Source organism: Saccopteryx leptura, chromosome 3 (assembly GCF_036850995.1).
Source record: "Saccopteryx leptura isolate mSacLep1 chromosome 3, mSacLep1_pri_phased_curated, whole genome shotgun sequence".
Taxonomy (NCBI): domain Eukaryota; kingdom Metazoa; phylum Chordata; class Mammalia; order Chiroptera; family Emballonuridae; genus Saccopteryx; species Saccopteryx leptura.
Genome location: NC_089505.1, coordinates 119842226 through 119861427, shown reverse-complemented (window position 1 = coordinate 119861427; position 19202 = coordinate 119842226). Strand labels below are relative to the sequence as shown.

Genomic DNA, 19202 nt, shown 5'->3' with positions numbered 1-19202 from the left:
AGAACCGGTTTGCTAGTATTTGTAGAGGTAATTTGAGGACGAGTGTTTGCCCAGAAGTGGGGATGTGAGAAGGAAAAAAGTAAAGGGGCGGGAAGAACCCGGTACACATATACACACCACACACTGACACGCGCCCAGGCCCTAGTGTTGGGCAGGAGGATAGGGGAGCACCAAGCTGGACTGGCCGCCGCCTCGAGGGGAAGGGACTTGGGAGCGGGGCGGGGAATAACCGCCGTTCACGCGCCCGAACGTTGGCGGCGTGCGGCTCCGGCAGGGTCATCCGAACAGGGCGCGTGCGCGTGCGTCCCCAGTGGGCGGTGGGAGTGGGTGGGTGTGTGAGAAGCGTTGTTGAATGGGGGCGGGCTGGGCTGGTCATTGCTCCTCCCCCTCCACCCGCTCTGCCCCTCCTGGGTCTTGTGGGCCGGGCAGCCATTTTGGGAAGAGCTTTGTTATGGTTGTGGGCTTTTCGCCTGTGCGGGATCAGGAAGCTGAGGACGCCCCTCAGACACCGCGTCTGGCACCTAGCTGTAGCCCGACCGCTGCCCGGTGAGTAAGGGTTCCAGACAAGGAGGTAATAGATCTAGGGTCTTCCCGACAGGGGACTCCGCCCGGTGCCTGACCCGCCGGCTGTTGAAACAAGTTGAAGAAGGCTTTCACACAGGTGGTTGTGTGTAGGTCGGCCGGGAGTGGGAGCGGAGCCCCGTGGGTCGTGTGGGTCGCACCGGGCACCTCCCCCCGCGCGTAGCGCTTTGAGCGCGAGCGTCGCCGCGCTTTGCCAGAGTGCTCCTGTTTCAACTTTGGTCTGCGGGTCGGAACGCTCACCTGCGGCTCCCTGGCTTCCGTCCAGACGTTCGGCTTGGCGGTTGAGTGACTTGGTTTACTGTTTTCTTTTTCTTTCCTTTATAAGTTAGAACCAAGTGCTTTTTTTTTTTCTTCCAGTGAAGGAAAAATCTAAGAAGAAATAATCATGTAAGGCAAATGTGGGGTATGTGAGGGGTAAAACCCTTTAGCCCCCAACGTCCCGGTTCTCCTTGGTAGCGAGGTGTTTTCATTGATTTAGATTGTCTATCCAGCACATACCACTATCACCCCCGAAAAGAAGCTGCTGGATCTTCAAGTATTATAACGAGGATTTTTTTTTTTTTTCTGTTTTAAATCTACCTCTCATTCCCCCACCACCCCCTGTTAAATTCGAAAGAAAGGCAATCTAAAATGGCTGTAGCTTGGGGAAGTGCCCTGAGCTTCGGTAATTTAAATACGTTACGCCGTCTTAAATTTTCAGTTGTTTCTCCTACAGAGAAAACAGCTAAATCTTTTGATCTTTTGGTCTTCTTGCAGTTGATGTCTTATCTTGAAGAGTCTTGGTAGGTGAAAACAAAGGTGAGGCTAAAGAAGTTGGCTTACTCGGAAAGTTTACATAAGAGTGGGTGCGGGGTTTGTTTGTTGTACGTAGTTGCTTATGGTTTTGAAATTGTGCTGTGGTGTTAATTTTATCAGCCAACTTTGTACTTCGAGGTTGATTTTAAATATTTGTTGAAATACTTGCCATTAACTTTGATATTTATTGCTTAGGAAAACACAGAGTTCATGATGGTTCATGTTTGAATTTAGTAACGAGTCACGTTCCTGTGTAAATCTCATCCAAAAGTATAGTGACTGTTAGTGTTCAGTAGACTTAGATTTGTAATTTGGTGAACTGCTGGCCTTTTCTAAGGTCTTTTATGTGTAATACTTGAAGGAGAATCGAGTGCTGTTAACTTTGGGACATTTATTAGAAGAGTGTAAGACAAGTGGAAACAAACTTTAGCTGTAGAGTGTTTGATTGTTGTGCCCTTTTAAACAAAAGGCTGTCTTTTTGTTTTGTTTTGTTTTGTTTTTAACAATAAGATCCAGAAGTCTTAAAACAAAAAGACATAGAATGGATACCAGAGACAGTTAACTTCAGTGTTTGGGAAGGTGCTTGAGATTCAGGCTGCAATCTGTATAAAAGATAAAATAATAAAATGATAATGTGAGTGAGAACTTTGGAATTAATAGTAAAAATTCATCTTCCCTAGGGAGTCAGTTTCAATTTACTTTCCTATATTCTTTCAACACAAAAGTTTATTTTTGTCAGTTCTTCTAGGATTTCTTGTCCTTATTTTGGTGGTGTTAAAAGAAAAGAAAAACATTGAAAATGCTTTATGGAAGTTACAAGTTAATCTGTCTTATTTGCCGTCGTTACCTACTGAACCCATAAATTTAGATGAGATCTCATTGTAATTTTTTCCCCAGAGTACTCAAAAATGGTTTGTACATGTTGATACAAATATTGTTTCAGTTGATTCTGGATAGTATCTTAATAAGAGCTCTTGAAATTTTGGGAGAAATTGTGAAGCCTTTTTTTATTTTGAATGAATTCAGTTTTCTCCATCATTGGCTGTTTAAAAGCTTAGCTGAGGAGGTCACTTGCAACCATTTTAATAAATTTGGAATAGTAAGAGATCTGAGGTATATTTCTGCTTAAAATTCATTTTTAAATGCTCAGTTAAAGGTAAAATACAATTCTGAGTCAGACTTAAGCAAGCAGGTGTATATCTGTTTTATGGCTAAGTTGTGTACACTTAATAACACTGATGACTCTAATGTGCCAGGGACTGAGTTTTGCTGTAAGTGCTTTATTTATTAATTTATTATTCCTATGAGATAAATACTGTTTTATCCCTCATTTGGTAGTGAGGAAAATAAGTCCAGAGATTCATCCCAGCTAGTAGGTAGTAGAACCTGCATTCAAACCTAATTAATCTGAAGGATCCCAACTGAAAAAGTAGTTCATGGAAAAGGTAAATTTTGGTGTGTGTATTTTTATGGTTTTTAACCATGATGAGGGGGAAAATCTAGGTGGTGCATTGATAACATGCTACTTCATAAATGACTATTAATGCTATTATCTGGAATTTAATAAAAGTGTTTGTGCTGAGACCTAGTTGTCCAAGTCACTTCTAACTCAAACCTTGATTTTTATTTCCCACTGAGGTCTGCCCAAAACAAAACTGACTACAGTCAAGCTTGAAAAATATTTTGGTAAGGGAGTTGAACTTTTGGCCAAAAGTATATGTTAACTAATACTGCTATTGTTACATAAATTGAATTTGTATAGGTGGTTTTAAATATACTAGGCAGATATTTAAAAGATTCTAGTTTTTTCCTTTACTAAAGCAAATAATCGATGTTTCATTAATCTTTTTGGCATTTTATTTTTCCATTTTTTTAGACAAAACAAGTCACTCATTCTTCTAAGAAATACTAGAGGCTGTACTATGGTGCCAGTTTCAGCATGTTGGGCACTAGGAATACCTAGATGATCTTAAAACATTCCTGCCATCAAAGAACTTGGTAGTTTAACAAATAAGTGCAAGATATATACAGGATAACAACATAGAAAGCTGTCTTTTATGGAGTTGATTTTTAACATACTCATTAAACTTACCTTCCTTTCCTATGATAAAATTACTTTTTGCCTTCATTAATCAGACATCAAGTTAGAGAATCTCAAGAATAAACGGAGTTTTAGTACACTTAGCATCAGGTCTAGTTGTGTGGAATAAGTTTTGTTTGAATTTAGGTTGCAAACTTTGTTTCTGCTGATTAGAAGTTTACATTTCATTACATAAAATACTCTTCTGAATTATTGCTAATCTTGAAGTTTATAAGTATGTTGGAAAGTTGGGTGCTCTTTAGTTAGGTAATTAAAAAGTAGAGCTGTTCTAGTGTTTGTACTATGTGTTTATGAATTATTAGTTCTGCTTTGTAATTAGTCTTAGCAGGTATGGGAAGGGTAGTGAGAACCATTTATTGTGGGCTTCATAAACTAAAGGCTGTAATGCTGTCTAGTATATGTTTAATATATAATTTCATAATTCCTTAAAACTTTAAATAAATATTAACCATTTTACAAATGAGTGTACAAAGGTTCTGAGTTCAATAATTTTATAACAAAAAATAATAATTTCATAACATAAGGAGAGATGAGGATTCAGTCGGTTTTATCTGATTCCAGAGTGCTGTTTCCACCAAATCATGAAGAGAGATATTATGAAATGGTAATAATGAAAGGCACCAACTTTATAGCCTGAGTTTGAATTTCAGCATTAGGTGAGGTTTCTATGCCTGTTTCTTCCTCTGTTAAGTGGTGACAGTAGTACCTGCACATAGGTACTACCGTGGTTAAATAAATGAAATATTTGTAGAGGGGTTTTTTTGTTGTTTTTTTACAGAGACAGAGAGAGGGACAGACAGACAGGAACGGAGAGAGATGAGAAGCATCAATCATTAGTTTTTTGTTGTGACACCTTAGTTCATTGATTGCTTTCTCATATGTGCCTTGACAGGGGCAGGAAGGGGCTACAGCAGAACGAGTAACCCCTTGCTTGAGCCAGCGACCTTGGGTCCAAGCTGGTCAGCTTTGCTCAAGCCAGATGAGCCTGCGCTCAAGCTGGCGACCTCAGGGTCTCGAACCTGAGTCCTCCGCATCCCAGTCCGATGCTATATCCACTGCGCCACCGCCCGGTCAGGCTTGTAGAGTTCTTAAAACAATGCCTGACTATACAAGCACTTCATAATTGTTAAGTAAATTGTCTTTAATAAATATCCTTTTACCTTTCAAGTGAAATTTAATGAAATCTGAATAGATCCTTGCATATGGAGTTTTGTTTTTCCTTCTTAGATATTGTTTCCCGTTGACTTTTCTAGGTTTTTGAAAAAGAATCCAGATCTCATACACTGTAATTGACTGGCATTCTTTTTTATTTTTTAGTTGGTGAGAGGAGAGGAGAGGAGGGGAGAGGAGGCAGAGACAGACTCCTGGATGCCCCCTGACCAGAATCCACCTGGCAAGCCCACTAGGGGGGGCAATGCTCTGCCCATCTGAGGGCCTTGCTCGTTGCTGAGCAACCAAGCTCTTCTTCCCCCTAAGGTGGAGGCCATGGAGCTATCCTCAGTGCCCATGGCTGCGGGGGCGGGGTTGGAGGGGGGGGGAGCAGATAGGCTCTTCTCCTATGTGCCTTGACTGGGAATTGAACCCAGGACCTCCACAAGCTGGGCTGATGATCTAACACTGAGCCAACCAGCCAGGACCTGATGTCCTTTCAAAGCCTCTTTTTCTTTTTCTTTTCTTTTTTTTTTGTATTTTTCTGAAGCTGGAAACGGGGAGAGACAGTCAGACATACTCCCGCATGCACCCAACCAGGATCCACCCGGCACACCCACCAGGGGCTAAGCTCTGCCCACCAGGGGGCAATGCTCTGCCCGCCTGGGGCAGAGGCCAAGGAGCCATCCCCAGCGCCCGGGCCATCTTTGCTCCAATGGAGCCTTGGCTGCGGGAGGAGAAGAGAGAGACAGAGGGGGGGGGGGGTTGGAGAAGCGAGTGGGCGCTTCTCCTATGTGCCCTGGCCGGAAATCGAACCCAGGTCCCCCGCACGCCAGGCTGACGCTCTACCGCTGAGCCAACCGGCCAGGCCGCTTTTTCTTTTTTTAATTGATTTTTAGAGAGAGGAGAGGAGAGAGAGAGAGAGAGAGAGAGAAGGTGGGGGAAGCAGAAAGCATCAACTCATAGTAGTTGCTTTTTGTATGTGCCTTGACTGGGCAAGCTCAGTGTTACCTCAGTGTTCTAGATTGATGTTTGACCCACTGCATCACCACATGTCAGGCAAAGCCTCTTTTATTTTTTATTTTTGAGACAAGGGCAGACAGAATCAATTCTTTGTTGCAGCACCTTAGTTGTTCATGGATTGCTTTCTCATGTGTATCTTGACTGGGGGTCTACAGCAGAGTGAGTGACCCTTGCTCAAACCGGAGGAGCCCGCGCTCAAGCTGGCAACCTCTGGGTCTTGAACCTGGGTCCTCTGCGTCCCAGTCCGATGCTCTATCCACTGTGCCACCACCTGATCAGGCGAAAGCCTCTTAATTTGTATTTTCTTTTCTGTTTCCTTCCTTGCACTTTTGTTGAGGAAACCAGATTATTTGTCCTGCAGAGTTTTCCATATTCTAGCTTTGCCTCATTTCCTGTAAATTGGTAGTTGGATAAAAAGGCTTAGATTGAGATTGATTTTGGGGAAGCGAAGAGTGAGGTGAAGACTAACTCCATAGATAATTCTGTGCTTTGGGGGATTTTCCCCCCCAGGCCACATTTAATATTAACTTTGCAGGTAGTTTGTTTCTTGTACTTTTTTTTCCCTAGTATATAGTGATTGTATTATAAAAATTGAGGTAAGTATGATGGGTTTGCAGTGGTTTTGTGTTCTGCATTTTCCCCCCAATTTTATTTCCCCCCATCTATTAAACATTTTACTGTTAACATATATTGAGCACTCACTTTTGGCAGGCACTCCTCCCCTCCCCCCAAAAATCCTGACAACTTTTTCTTTTTTTTTTTTAAGCAAGGGGAAGGAAGAGAGAGAAACATTGACATGTTTTTCCCCTTATTTATGCATTCATTGGTTGATTCTTGTATGTTCCCTGACCCAGGATTAAACCTGCAACCTTGATGTGTCAGGAGAATGCTTTAACCGACTGAACTATTTGGCCAGGACTTGCCAACTAATTTTAACACTATATATATTTATTCATTTAATCATCAATTTTCCAACAATATCCAAATTACAGATAAGGATTTGAAGCGAAAAGAGATGAAGTAACTTGCCCAAAGTCACACAGCTAGTAAATGACAGAGCCAGCTAGATCCAGAGTCTGCTCCTCTAGTATAAAAGTTTATTACTGAGCCTTGGCCGGATAGTTTGGTTGGTTAAAGCAGCCTACCTAAGCTCAGAGGTTGACTGATCCCCAATCAGGGCACATACAGGCACAGATTGATGTTCCTGTCCTCTCTCTTTCCTCTTCTCTCTCGAAAGTTAATGGACTAAAGGGGGGGGGGGGGGACAAGTTTATTACTGATAAGTTCTTATTTTATTTTTTGAGATAGAAGTGGGGGAAGATAAGTATCAATTCACAGTTGCTTTACTGTAGTTGTTTATTGATTGCTTTTGAGAAGAGATTTTTAGAAATGCTTGTAAGTAAAATGAACTTAAAGTATAAACATGTTTTGTGATAGTCACTATTAAATCTCAATTATAAGAACTGTAATTTTTAAAATGTGGCACATAGTCTATTTACTTATATTCATAGGGAATTTGGAGCCTTTCAGGGTCAGTGTAGCTGCAAATACTTGATGAAAGTAATTACTACTTAATAGCTTGTGGGTTTTTTTGTTGTTTTTTTTACAGTGACAGAGGTATAGATAGGGACAGACAGGAATGGAGAGAGATGAGAAGCATCAGTCATTAGTTTTTCGTTGCGACACCTTAGTTGTTCATTGATTGCTTTCTCATACGTGCCTTGACCGAGGGCCTTCAGCAGACCGAGTAACCCCTTGCTCAAGCCAGCAACCTTGGGTCCAAGCTCGTGAGCTTTGCTCAAACCACATGAGCCCACGTTCAAGTTGGCGACTTCGTGGTCTCGAACCTGGGTCCTCAGCATCCCAGTCCGACGCTCTATCCACTGCGCTACCACCTGATCAAGCAATAGCTTGTTTATTTGTACTGTAGTTGATATAGTGACTTTTGAAGCAAATGGTATAACATTTTTACTGGTTCTAAAACCTTAGTTTCAGATACTTGCATAAGTGTAATCCACTTAATTACCTGAATCTCACAGCCAGAATTGAATATGTCAGATTGCATTAGAGGGTAAATGTGTGTATGTGTTAACACTTCTTACTTGGAACTGTTGTGATTTCAGTGAATTCCATGTCTATTAGTGGGATGGTGTTTAGGTATGGTTGCAGCATTGTTTATGATTTTGAAAGGCAAGATATTATTGAAAAGGAGTTTATATGAGAAAGGTTATAAACTTTAGTTTTTAAAATTTTTGTACTTTGTGAAATTACTTTCAGGAAATGCTCTTTGGACCAATGAAGCAGAAGTCACACGGTTCAAAGTTTATTACTAATGGGAAGATTAGAAAGATTCTTGTGTACACATTCTATTCATTGGGCTTCAAAGTGATCCGTTTTTGTTCCTTTTGTCTGTCTACCATTTTAACCCCTTCCAACATGGCCTTTTGTAAAGTTTAGTGGGAGAGGAAACAGGAAAGGTTATGTGCCAGTAGCTTGTATGCATCTACACATACACATCTCTTAAACATACACTTTCTGTTGGATGCCTGGCAACTGAGTCCACTCAAATACATTTGACTGGGGACTTGAATCTGAAGTGAGAGGTGCAAAGAAGCAAAAACAATTTAGAATCCATTCCATTAGCTGGGACAGTGGCAGTGCTAGTGGGGCAGTTGTTTTTTTGTTTTGTTTTGTTTTGTTTTTTCTGAAGCTGGAAACGGGGAGAGACAGTCAGACAGACTCCCGCATGTGCCCGACCGGGATCCACCCGGCACGCCCACCAGGGGCGATGCTCTGCCCCTCTGGGACATCACTCTGCCGGGACCAGAGCCACTCCAGCGCCTGGGGTAGAGGCCAAGGAGCCATCCTCAGCGCCTGGGCCATCTTTGCTCCAATGGAGCTTCGCTGCGGGAGGGGGAAGGAGAGGGGGAGGGGTGGAGAAGCAGATGGGCGCTTCTCCTGTGTGCCCTGGCCGGGAATTGAACTCGGGACTTCTGCACTCCAGGCTGACACTCTACCACTGAGCCAACCGGCCAAGGCGTGGGGCAGTTTTATTTTAAGAGGCTCTTCCGCCTGACCAGGCAGTGGCACAGTGATAGAGCGTTGGACTGGGATGCAAAAGACCCAGGTTCAAGACCCCGAGGTCGCCAGTTGAGCGCGGGCTCATCTGGCTTGAGCAAAAGCTCACCAGCTTGGACCCAAGGTCGCTGGCTCGAGCAAGGGGTTACTCAGTCCACTGAAGGCTCCTCAGAGTCAAGGCACATATGAGAAAGCAATCAATGAACAACTAAGATGTCGCAATGAAAAATTGATGATTGATGCTTCTCATCTCTCTTCGTTTCTGTCCTTAATCTATCCCTCTCTCTGACTCTCTCTGTCCCTGTATAAAAAAAAAATTTTGAAAGAGAGATAGACTCCCACAGGCATCCCAACCAGCAACTCCCATCTGGGGCTGATGTTTGAATCAACTGAACCATTCTCAGCACCTGGGGCTGACCCTCACACCAATCAAACCACTGGCTGTGAGAGGGGAAGAGAGCAAGAAGGGGGAGAGAAGCAGATGTTGCTTCTCATATGTGCCCTGACCGGGGATTGAACCCTGGGCATCTGCACACTGGACCAACGCTCTATCCACTTAGGTAACTGCCCAGGGCTACTCTCAGTTCTTAAAAGTAGTCTTCAACCTTTTAAAATTTATCTGGAGAGAGGTCTTGTTTTGTATTCATGTGTGATTAAGATTGGTAGGTCAGCCTGACCTGTGGTGGAGCAGTGGATAAAGAGTTGAACTGGAAATGCTGAGGTCCCCGGTTTGAAATTCTGGGCTTGCCTGGTCAAGGCACATATGGGAGTTGATGCTTCCAGCTCCTCCTCCCCTTCTCTCTCTCTGTGTCTCCTCTCTCTCTCCCTCTCTCTGTCTCTCCCTCTCTTCTAAAATGAATTAAAAAAAAAAATTGGTAGGTCATAGGTTTCATAGTTTCCAAACTGTCCTCTAAAGTGGTTGTACAGGTTTATACTTCCACCTGCAATATATTAGAATTTCCTTGTTGCTTTACATCTTTATCAATACTTGATAGTTTCAGATTTCCTTTTTGTCAGGTAAGTGGAAGTAAAATAGTATATCATGATTAGACTTTTTTTTTTTTTTTTAATTTAGTGAGAGGAGGAAAGCAGAAACAGACTCCCACATGCGCCCGGACTAGGATCCACCTGGCAAGCCCACTAGGGGGTGATGCTCTGCCCATCTGGGGCCCTTGCTCTGTTGCAACCAGAGCCATTTTTTAATACCTGAGGCCCAGAGGCAGATTGAAGTCAGTTGAGGTCCTGGGTGCAGAGGAAAATATTGGGCCCCTTAAAAAAATAGAGACAGGGAAAATAAAAATACATGTTACCATATTTTTAAATACTGTACATAAAAAAAAATATGTACTATTAATGTTAAAATTGCACATACGAATCCAAACTTGGTTTCCTTAAAAAAGGTGTAAAATTAGGGTTTTGCAGGGCCCTTCTGAAGTCAGGGCCCAGGGTGCACACCTGGTGCGCCTACCATTAAACCCACCTCTGCTGAGGCCCAGTCCTCGGAGCCATCCTAAGCGCCCAGGGCCAACTCGTTCCAATCGAGCCATGGCTGCAGGAGGGGAGGAGGATGAGGACGAGGAGGAGGAGGGGGAAGGGAGAGAGAGAGAGAGAGAGAGAAAAGCAAGAGTAGAATGGGTAGAGAAGCACATGGGCACTTCTTTGTTTCCTGACCTGGAATCAAACCTGCGACATCCACACACTGGGCCAACACTACCACTGAACAAACTGCCAGGGCCTGACTACGGGGATTGATTGACTGATTGATTGATTTTTCTCCCTGAATTGAGAAGCAGGGAGGCAGAGAGACAGACTCCTGCATGTGCCCAGCCGGGATCCACCCAGCATGCCCACTAGGGGGTGATGCTCTACCCATCTGGGGCATCACTCTTGCAACCGGAGCCATTCTATCACTGAGGAGGTGGCCATGGAGCCATCCTCAGTGCCCGGGCCCACTGCTCCAACGGAGCCATGGCTATGGGAGGAGAAGAGAGAGATAGAGAGAAAGGAGAGGGGGAGGAGTTGAGAAGCAGATGGGCACTTCTCCTGTGTGCCCTGACCTGAAATTGAACCCGGGACTTCCACATGCTGGGCGGATGCTCTACCACTGAGCCAACAGGCCAGGGCCCTGACTCCAGTTTTAAAAATAGGAATTTGTGAGTGATTCAAGGTAATGTTTTCTGTAGTGCTTTATATTATATCAGAACACTTACATATCAAGTACGCATCTTTTTTTTTTCTTGACATTTTGCTTGCTTGCTTGTTTTTTTAAATTTTTCCAGTGATTTGAGAGGGGGGGGGAGGAAGTGGGGGGTGTGAGAGAGAGAGAAACATCAGCTCTGTTGTTCCACTGAGTTGTTTATTTAGTTGTGCACTCATTGATTGTTACTATATATGCCCTGACCATAGATCAAACTGACCTCAGTCCACCAGGACGACACTCGATCCACTGAGCAACCTGGCTATGGCTCACATGTATATCTCTTATGATTAGAGTAATATATAAAATTTTTAGTTATATTTATTTTTAGTATATATATATTATTATTATTATTATTATTATTTTTGTATTTTTCCGAAGCTGGAAACGGGGAGAGACAGTCAGACAGACTCCCGCAAGCACCCGACCGGGGATCCACCCAGCACGCCCACCAGGGGCTACGCTCTGCCCACCAGGGGGCGATGCTCTGCCCCTCCGGGGCGTCGCTCTGTCACAACCAGAGCCACTCTAGCACCTGGGGCAGAGGCCAAGGAGCCATCCCCAGTGCCTGGGCCATCTCTGCAACAATGGAGCCTCGCTGCAGGAGGGGAAGAGAGAGACAGAGAGGAAGGAGAGGGGGAGGGGTGGAGAAGCAGATGGGCGCTTCTCCTGTGTGCCCTGGCCGGGAATCGAACCTGGGACCCCTGCACGCCAGGCCGACGCTCTACCACTGAGCCAACGGGCCAGGGCTTAGTATATTTTTTTTGAAAAGTAAATTTGTTGGCATAAAGTTGGTACTAGAGCTTGACAAGGTGGTGTGGCACGGTGGACCCAAGTTTGAAACCCTGTTGTCGCCAGCTTGAACATGGGATCATAGACATGACCCCATGGTCTCTGGCTTGAGCAAGGGGTCACTGGCCCAGCTGGAGCCCTCCAGTCAAGGCACATATGAAAAAGCAATCAGTGAATAAAGAGCCGCAACTACGAGTTGATGCTTCACATCTCTCTCCCTTCCTGTCTCTTTGTCTCTCCCTCTCTCTCTTCCTGTCTCTCTCCCTCTCTAGCCCTCTCCTTCACTTAAGAAAAAAGTTTGGGCCCTGGCCGGTTGGCTCAATGGTAGACCATTGGCCCCATGTGAGGAACTCCTGGGTTCGATTCTTGGCCAGGGCACACAGGAGAATTGCCCGTCTGTTTCTCCACCCTTCCCCCTCTCCTTACTTACTCTCTATCTCTCTTTTCCCCTCCCACAGCCAAGGCTCCATCAGAGCACAGTTGGCCTGGGAGATGAGGACAGCTCCATGGCCTCCGCCTCGGGCGCTATAATGGCTCCAGCTGCAGCGAAGCAACACCCCAGATGGGCAGAGCATCACCCCCTGGTGGGCATGCGGGGTGGATCCTGGTCGGGCTCATGCGGAAGTCTGTCTGACTGCCTCCACACTTCTAACTTCAGAAAAATTTTAAAAAGAGAGAGAGAGAATAGTTTGTACTAGAAGTAGATTTTCTGCTTATTGGACCCTAATCATATAATAACAGCAGGCTTCATTTTTCAATATTAGTAACTATGGTATTAAGTATTTTCTTAACAGAAAAATGTTGTAGTGGGAAAAAAATTTTTCTTTTTCATTTGTATTTATTGGTTTTATTGAAAGAGGAAGGAGGTGAGAGAGAGAAACATTGATTCTTTTTTTGTTGTTTTTTTTTAACAGAGAGTGAGTCGGAGAGAGGAACAGAGAGATGAGAAGCATCAATCATTAGCTTTTCGATGCGCATTGCGACACCTTAGTTGTTCATTGATTGCTTTCTCATATGTGCCCTGACAGTGGGCCTTCAGCAGACCGAGTAACCCCTTGCTTGAGCCAGCGACCTTGGGTCCAAGCTGGTGAGCTTTGCTCAAACCAGATGAGCCCACATTCAAGTTGGCATCCTAGGAGTCTCGAACCTGGGTCCTCGGCATCCCAGTCCGACTCTCTATCCACTGCACCACCGCCTGGTCAGGCTGATTTGTTTTTGTATGTGCCCTGACCAGGGATCTAACCAGCAACTTTGCATTCTGGGATGACTCTAAGCTATCTGGCCAGGGCAGGGGAAAAAATATCTTAAAAGGTGTCTTATGTCCCCTTTTGGTTCATTCCTGCTCACATTTCATCTCCTTTATGAATTCTTTTTTTTTTTTTTTTTTTTGTATTTTTCTGAAGCTGGAAACGGGGAGAGACAGACAGACGCCCGCATGCCCCCGACCGGGAACCACCCGGCACGCCCACCAGGGGGCGACGCTCTGCCCCTGGGGGGAGGGTCGCTCTGCCGCAACTAGAGCGACTCTAGCTCCTGGGGCAGAGGCCAAGGAGCCATCCCCAGCGCCCGGGCCATCTTTGCTCCAATGGAGCCTCGGCTGCAGGAGGGGAAGAGAGAGACAGAGAAGAAGGAGAGGGGGAGGGGTGGAGAAGCAGATGGGCGCTTCTCCTGTGTGCCCTGGCCGGGAATCAAACCCGGGTCCCCTGCACGCCAGGCCGACGCTCTACCGCTGAGCCAACCGGCCAGGGCCATGAATTCTTAAATAGGAATTTTTCTCCACTGAATTTAAAATAAATACTAAGGTAGAAAACGACTTTGGGCTTTTCCTGTGTTGAAGTATCAAATGTGAGAATTAAAAAACTGCCCTGGCCGGTTGGCTCAGCGGTAGAGCGTCGGCCTAGCGTGCCGAGGACCCGGGTTCGATTCCCGGCCAGGGCACACAGGAGAAGCGCCCATTTGCTTCTCCACCCCTCCGCCGCGCTTTCCTCTCTGTCTCTCTCTTCCCCTCCCGCAGCCAAGGCTCCATTGGAGCAAAGATGGCCCGGGCGCTGGGGATGGCTCTGTTGCCTCTGCCTCAGGCGCTAGAGTGGCTCTGGTCGCAACATGGCGACGCCCAGGATGGGCAGAGCATCGCCCCCTGGTGGGCAGAGCATCGCCCCTGGTGGGCGTGCCGGGTGGATCCCGGTCGGGCGCATGCGGGAGTCTGTCTGACTGTCTCTCCCTGTTTCCAGCTTCAGAAAAATGAAAAACAAAAAAACAAAAAACTAAGTTTCTGGCCCTGGCCAAGTCGCTCAATGGATAGAGCATTGTCCCAGTGCATCAAGGTTGCAGGTTCGATCCCTGGTCAGGGCATATGCGAGAAGCAACCAGTGATTGCTCAACTAAAAAGAACAACTAAGCAGAACGAGTTAATGCCCTCGCTCTCTCCCCTTCCCCCTTTCAAGTCAATGGAAAAGTTTAAAAAACAAAACAAAACCTAGGTATTCAACCGGTAATCCTGGTGCTTTCCTTATTGAGGACTTAGAAGGGAAACTAATATACAGTTAGGAAATGAGTGTAGATTCTTGTAGGGTTATTCAGTCCCTTAGGAAGTAAAAGTGGTAGACATTTAAACATAAGTAAGTAGTATTCTTAGTTCTGAAAGGAAATATTAGGGCCAGTGAATATCTGAGGATATGCAGGAGTTACCATCTTGGAGTTTGCAGTTTATGGAATAGGAATGTTCAGGAGAACAGTAAGGTGAAAAATATGATAATAGAATTGTCAACATCTGGGTTTTTTTTATCTTTTCAACATCTCTTATATTATTTAACAGGCATCCTGTGTGTGCTAAGAAATTATCTAATTTGCTATTAATCCCTACCAAGTGTTCCCCATTTGTAGGGGAGATAAGTATGTAAACATGTAAAAATAGGCCCTGGCTGGTTTGCTCAGCGGTAGAGCATCAACCTACCATGTGAAAGTCCCTGGTCGGATTCCCAGTCAGGGCACACAAAAGCTTCCATCTGCTTCTCCACACCTCCCCATCCTCCTTCTCTCTCTAATTCTCTCTTTCCCTCCTGCAGCCATGGTTTGAATGGCCCTGGGCCCTGAGGATGACTCCATGGCCTCGCCTCAGGCACTAAAATAAAATAGCTTGGTTGCAGTGCAATGGACCAAGCTCCAGATGAGCGGGCATAGCATCACCCCATAGAGGGCTTGCTAGGTAGGTCCCGGTTGGGGCGCTAGTGGGAGTCTGTTTCTCTGCCTCCCTGTCGCCCATGTAATTAATAAAAAAAAAAAGTAAAAATATTGCATTGTGATGGATTCATGAGTATAGGTATGTGCATGATATGTTTTATAAAGCATGAATTTAAGTCACCCACTTTGAGAACTGATGGCATGGAAATGAGGTGAAGAGATTCCAGAGAAACAAGAAAAGTGCTTTGTCAAAGCTTTTAAGTAGCTGTTATATTTACAGAGCTAAAGAAAAAGTCAGAAAAGAAGTATTACAGGGTAAGGACAGATCCAGGATGTCTTAATGCATTAGTTACCACTCATGCTGCTTTCTGACAGACTTATCCAGCCCCTCATGAATATGAGTTGTCTTTTTTCTAATGTTATTCTTATCCAGATAAAATTGGCAACCCATTATTATTGCAACATTTTGAAATTTATTTATTTATTTTGACAGAGACAGAGTCAGAGAGAGGGACAGACAGACAGGAAGGGAGAGAGATGAGAAGCATCAATTCTTCGTTGCAGCACCTTAGTTGTTCATTGATTACTTTCTAATATGTGCCTTGACGGGGGGAGGGGGGCTACAGCAGACCGAATGACCCCTTGCTCAAGCCAGTGACTTTAGGCTCAAGCTGGTGAGCCTTGCTCAAACAACATGAGCCAGCACTCAAGCTGGCAACCTCGGGGTTTTGAACCTGGGTCCTCTGTGTCCCAATCCGACGCTCCATCCACTGCACCACTGCCTGGTCAGACAGCATTGCTTACATTTAATATTGACTATTTCGGCCCTGGCCGGTTGGCTCAGCGGTAGAGCGTCGGCCTAGCGTGCGGAGGACCGGGGTTCGATTCCCGGCCAGGGCACACAGGAGAAGCGCCCATTTGCTTCTCCACCCCTCCGCCGCGCTTTCCTCTCTGTCTCTCTCTTCCCCTCCCGCAGCCAAGGCTCCATTGGAGCAAAGATGGCCCGGGCGCTGGGGATGGCTCCTCGGCCTCTGCCCCAGGCGCTAGAGTGGCTCTGGTCGCAATATGGCGACGCCCAGGATGGGCAGAGCATCGCCCCCTGGTGGGCAGAGCGCCGCCCCATGGTGGGCGTGCCAGGTGGATCCCGGTCGGGCGCATGCGGGAGTCTGTCTGACTGTCTCTCCCTGTTTCCAGCTTCAGAAAAATGAAAAAAATGAAAAAAAAAAAAAAAAAAGAGAGAGAAGCAGATGGTCACTTCTCGTGTATGCCCTGACTGGGGATCGAACCTAAGGACGTTCGTACCCCAGGCTGACATTCTATTCACTGGACCAGCCAGCCAGGGCTGCAAGCATTCTCTTATATCAAAAAAGTTTCTAACTCCTAGGAAATAGTCAGGAATTCATTGAAATATTTGTGTCATCTCTAACTGAATATTTTAAGTCAAAACTTACGGGCTTAAGTCTATTGATAACTCTAGGTATCTATAAATATGTAAATATATGAGGAATGATATGACAGACTTTTTTTTTTTTTTTAAATGAGAGGAGGGGAGATAGACAGACTTCTGCATGTGCCCTGACCAGGATCCACCTGTTCAGGATCCACCTGGCAACCCATGTCTGGGGCCCGTGCTCGAATCAAACAGCTATCCTCAGTGCCTGGGGACAACGCTCACTTGAACCAGTCAGTCACTGGCTGCAAGAGGTGGAGGGAGAAGGGGGTGACATTCTGTTTTTAAGGAACTAGCTGTGGTTAGTACTAACTAGTTGATGGCTGTGATACTAAAAGGTGAAGTTATATGGCTTTTGACCACTTATGGCAAGGTATTATTCGTATGAGAGAAAATCTAACAGACTTGTTAATTTGCATTTCCGAATTACCTTTGATAGCTAATTGGATAAATGGTTTTATATAGAAAAGCAAACTGTTCAGATGACTTTTCTAAATTCCTTAAATTTATACCAATTGTATTGTTGCTATAGGTGGTGACACATTAATGTCTAAATTAGACTTAGGAGTTTTGACTCCTAGGACTTTTATGATCATTTGACAGTCTGATTTTAGCAATTATATATAATGGGTTTGCCTCTTGGTAATGTTATCTTTTTTTTTTTTATAGTGTTAGATTCCTGTGGCCTTTTAAATGATTGAATAATGATGGAAGTGGATCCAAAATAATAAGTGACTTTTCTAATGAAGCAGTAGAAGATTCTTCAAGTCACCTTCCAGTAGCTCGGTCTCAGTCTTCAGGAACGGGCAAAACAAGTGAAATACAGAAAACTGAAGAGAAGAAAACCTCGCTTTGGAACTTTTTCCTTGACTATTTCTTAATTCTTGTCTTTCTACTTGTTTTAATTTTGCTCTGAATTTATAAATAGTGAAGACCAAAGAAATAGAAGATACATTTGGAAGCTTTATACCAAGAAATTTGCCTTGAAAGCTGGAGGGAAAAGTATATCAAGTTCCTGTCTGATTTTTTTTTTTAAGACTTATATCCTTAGATTTTGAAGGATTAAATAAGTATAAAAACATCTGCACACTATTTTTAGCAGCTGTGTAAGAATAATGAGATTTGTAAGTTAAGGGCTTTGTTATGTGGATATTTTGCCCCTGGAGTTGAGTACTCAGAGGATCTTTTATTGCTCTTTAATATTAATATTTTGGATCTGTCATTTAGATGACATTATTTGCCCAGGCAGGTCTACCTGTCTTGCTAGTTATGACCTTGTTATGAACAGTGTTTGTACTCACTGTGCAAATGTCCATGTATTATCTATTTAAGCAACATCATAGTGCCGTCACTCAAGGAAGGTGAATGAGGTGAACATAGACATAGGTCTTTCCCCATCCCCCCATTTTTTAAATGTAACAAATACTTTTTATCTTCCCCTTCCCCCTCCCCTTTCCCCCTTCCCTTTTTGGAAACGTGTCAGGAACTAGGTAGTTTTAAGATGAGCAATTGAGGGGACTGAGAGAGTAATCCACACAGAGCCTGGCTTCTTTGTGCTTCATCATAAGGTGTGCTGCTGGCCAGCCTTATTAAGCACCCTTCTAACAAGAGAACCTCGTGGGAAATCCAGCTGGTAGACTCAAGAAGTTCAGGAAACAGGACCACAGAGGTTACACTCTGGGGTAAATATTATCCTATGTCTAACTTCCAAATAAAACTATATATATATATATATATATATATATATATATATATAACTATATATATATATATATGTAACATGATAACTATACTGCTTTCTGATATATTTAATTTTGGAAAATATTAGTGAGGTGATATGAAGACTATAGTGGACCTCTCAGAAAAACTGATAATAGTTGGTGTTTGAAGAAGTAAAACTCTTCTTTTTTTTTTTTATATTTTTTATTTTTATTTTTATTTTTTATTTATTCATTTTAGAGAGGAGAGAGAGACGGGGGGAGGAGCTGGAAGCATCAACTCCCATATGTGCCTTGACCAGGCAAGCCCAGGGTTTTGAACCGGCGACCTCAGCATTTCTAGGTCGACGCTTTATCCACTGCGCCACCACAGGTTAGGCCTGAAGAAGTAAAACTCTTAAAAGATTGTATCTTCCTTCTCCAGGAAGATCTTTTCTACTGCTTTTGCCAAAAGTTATGGAAGTTTGCAGATTAATCTCTTTTCATAAGTATCTGTAATTTTGAGTAGGTGTTTATTCTTAAGGTTCATCTGGCCTGACCTGTGGTGGCGCAGTGGATAAAGCATTGACCTGGAAAGCTGAGGTGCTAAGGTCACCGATTTGAAACTCTGGGCTTGCCTGGTCAAGGCACATAAAAAAAGCAACTATACCCTGACCAGGCGGTGGTGCAGTGGATAGAGTGTCGGACTGGGATGCAGAGGACCCAGGTTTGAGACTTGAGCCCGAGGTCGCTGGCTCGAGCAAGGGGTCATTCAGTCTGCTGTAGCCACCACCCCCCACCCGCCATCAAGGCACATATGAGAATGCAATCAATGAACAACTAAGGTGCCGCAACGAAGGATTGATGCTTCTCATCTCTCTCCCTTCCTGTCTGTCCCTCTCTCTGACTCTCTGTCACTGTGACAAAATAAACAAATAAATAAATAAAATTAAAAATCAATAATAAAAGCAACTACTACCTGTGAGTTGATGCTTCTCGCTCTACGGGGGTAAAATCAATAAATCTATTTATTGATTGATTATTATTGATCAATAAATAAAATCTTTTTTAAAAATGGTTTTCTGATATAGGTCAGTAATTAATCAGCTTTCATATCACCTTCTAGGTACTTCACAATTTTTTTCTTTTTTTTAAGAT

General features: G+C 44.1%; 1 protein-coding gene and 1 non-coding gene across 4 annotated transcripts in view; both read left to right on the top strand.

The window, feature by feature from the left end:
- The first annotated feature begins 330 nt into the window (after positions 1 to 330).
- The window catches only part of GPBP1L1 (GC-rich promoter binding protein 1 like 1), a 49881-nt gene continuing 31009 nt past the window's right edge, over positions 331 to 19202 (top strand). The window contains exons 1-4 of one of the 3 annotated variants that reach the window (XM_066376156.1): positions 331 to 546; positions 1339 to 1380; positions 3016 to 3063; positions 17017 to 18029. The gene's annotated coding sequence lies outside the window, so the exon portion shown is untranslated. The remainder of the gene's footprint in view (positions 547 to 1338; positions 1381 to 3015; positions 3064 to 17016; positions 18030 to 19202) is intronic. The other 2 variants (XM_066376155.1, XM_066376157.1) reach the window with 2 other exon arrangements.
- Positions 13580 to 13655, top strand: TRNAA-AGC (transfer RNA alanine (anticodon AGC)). Its single transcript has one exon. It is a non-coding gene; the product is annotated as a tRNA-Ala (tRNA).